This window comes from Anoplophora glabripennis, unplaced genomic scaffold (genome assembly GCF_000390285.2).
Source record: "Anoplophora glabripennis isolate ALB-LARVAE unplaced genomic scaffold, Agla_2.0 scaffold107, whole genome shotgun sequence".
Taxonomy (NCBI): Eukaryota; Metazoa; Arthropoda; class Insecta; order Coleoptera; family Cerambycidae; genus Anoplophora; species Anoplophora glabripennis.
In genome coordinates this window covers 1,206,663-1,209,726 of record NW_019416230.1, presented here as the reverse complement: position 1 = coordinate 1,209,726, position 3,064 = coordinate 1,206,663, and positions in this window count along the sequence as shown.

Genomic DNA, 3,064 nt, shown 5'->3' with positions numbered 1-3,064 from the left:
CTATAGTAGGATCGTATACGATGCAAAGTAGAGCAAAAAATTGTCGGCCTTTTATCAAAGGAAAATCGTGTCATCATTTTTAGGAGGCGTAAGATAAATCATTTCAAATTTAAAATGAAATTCAATGTAAAATCTGAAATACCGCTGCATACGCACTGTGTTCTGGTAGTAGCTGTAGTCGCCCAGGTGCATCGAGTGTACGAACTGGTCGGTTATACGTCAAATACTAACCTGGCGAGCTTTGCTGTCAATTAGAGAGCGCTTCCAAAAAACAAGTAAACAACAGTGGCGCGTACAGAGGTAAAATGTAGTACATATGTGGAATTTAGGAAACAAATTGGATTTATAATAAATTACATTTAAAATAAATAGTTTATGAGAATAAAGGAATTTTTGTAGCAACAAGGGTGTCAGACCTGAACTGATCCCCTCGTCCCTTCATAATGTATAAAGAAATTATTCAATTTGTAAAACCCTTAAAGGCGTACTTCATTGGTTCCCTTGACAGGCAATGATTTATTACTTTGCATCGAATATGGTCGTACTATAGTAATCGTAATTATTTTGCCGACACCCACCAGGCCCGGTCTGGCTCTTTCAGGGGCTGTAGGGAAAAATCAAAATCGGGGCCTATTTGGTTTTGTCTGTTATTAAGGGTGCATATCGACTCTTCCAAGAAAAATTGTCGTATCTCAAATTTGGTTATACTGAGATAATTGCATTTGAATAGCCGAGAAAATAATAATGTCCGTTATTTTTTTATTACAAGAGCTAAATCGTTCTTCTTTAACAAAGTAATGATTGTTTAGGTTTTAATTAATTATTGATGATCTAAATAAAATACTTTAGGATAAGAAAAAAATGGATTTTGAATGAGTTACTACAGTTTTCGTCGACAAAATTTTTATTGAGAAACAACTTGCTACACTAATAAGGTACAGAAAAATTAAACATTTCTATTTTTAGATAAAAAAAATAATTGTTAATAATCAATAATGATCAAATTGATTATCAATCAATTAGCCTTACACAGACCCAAAAGACCGCTTAATTTGTTTACCATCAATTGGCAGCAAACCTTGATACAATCTTGGAAATTGATATTCTTCGCGTTTGCGTGTGTTTTTTGTTTGTAAGTCTAGTTATTTATGATTATCTACAAAATTATACACAAAAAAATACTTTATTGGGAGACTTTGGATCGCAGTGGATTTCTCTGATTTTGCTGATTTTTACAGCCTGTCCAGTAATATCTATTTTCCAGTTTTGTTTCTTTACCATTGGTTTAAAAGTTACAACATTTTCTTGAAACATTTCTTTTACTTTGTACTGTGGGGCAGTAACTTTAGGCATGTATGCTGTCATTTTCATTCTGCGTGTGGCCAATTTCAAGAAAACGGTATGTTATTTCCAAATCCAAAGTCATTGATGCATAAGCAAACATCGCAAAAACAAAACGATTGCTCTTTTGACCACCGCAATTGTCGGAGTAAAGAATAACTTTGGCAATAGCCTTGATTACTGCCTAAATCATAAATTGTAAAGTTGTATGTTGCGATTTTATTATTATAATAAAAATCGTTGACTTCTGACTTGGGCATTACTACCACCTTCTTCAAATCAAAGCATGGTGTTATTAGAGATTTATCATTTTTCGACAATTCTTTATCAATGTGTTTCAGATTTCGAACCGCGATTTTGTTTAAATTATGATTATTTACACTACACACGGAACACTGATCTTTTTTTGTCTTAAAGAAAGCTATATTACCGAAATTTCGAATTAAGAGTATCCCTGTATTGTCTGAGTGTAGCTACTGCATCCCATTTTTGTTGTTTTGCATATTCTAAATACATTCCGTGCTGTCGTGAAATACTCAAACCTTCTTCCAAGCACATTCGTTTTGAGTTTTTTCTCGTACAATGAGAATGCATAAGTGGGAAAAGTGTTATGTGTTCCATAATGTTTCTTATTAGAGCATCTGGGTTCTTATGCGGTCTAGTGTTGTGTTTTCCTCTTCTGTCCCGTTCTACAGTACTTACCACCTTCACCAATTTTTTGCAAAGCGGTGCTTACAACTGTTTCAGAAATTGCAAGCGTATTTAAGAACATCGTTTTGCAAATTTGTTTCTAGTTATTGTCAATGACAAACTTATAATTGCGAGAGAAATTCCTTCTGGAATATTTATTATGTACAGTAACCTGCTTTTTTCTCGTTGTGTCACGCATCTTACAAGAAAATCCCAATCAAGATTCCAAAATTCGTCAGAAATGACTTTTCTAGCTTCTTCATTTATTTTTTTGTTGCATTTATACCTGCAAGTTTTTCTACAAGGTGATTTCATTACCTTTTGAAAAATAAGTTTGTCTTTACGATTTTTATGTAATAAAAATTTCATTCAAATTTTAATTTATAAATTGATTCTGTCTCACTCACGCAGCGTGCAACGCATAAACGCGGTAGACATGACAGAAGCTATTTACATGCTGCCATCTGGATCGAGCTTGTAAGGCAAACTCTCCTATCTCTTTGCAACTCATATTAAAGCTTATTAGTTATTTCAAGCACCATCTTTAAAATATTAAAAATATACTTTTAATATACTTACCCTTGCAGTACTTATTCCGTTTTTAAAGAATTGTTTGAACAGAAAAAAAACTCATTGCGATAGGTGACTTTGAATTGTCATTTCTCCGGCTCCAGTACAACCTACGAATATTTATTTGCAGTTCAAATTAAAGCTCATTTCAAACGCCATGCCGCTCTCTGTAGGAATATAAGTATACTTACCACTGCAGTACTCATGCCGTTTTCTCAGATTTTATTTACGCTGAAGCTACATCCAAAGTATTATTGGTTTTAAAATTGGTTTGGCTATGTCCAAACTATTATTGGTTTTAAAATTATATAAAATTATATTAAAATTGTATTAGATATCCAATATATAGAATATATGTAAACACTTTACATCCGGCCCATGAAATGGTTGTCTAAATGCAACGTGATTACTACATGTGACTCTGCACAATGCTGCCAACTCTTCAGTATGAAAATGGCGCACA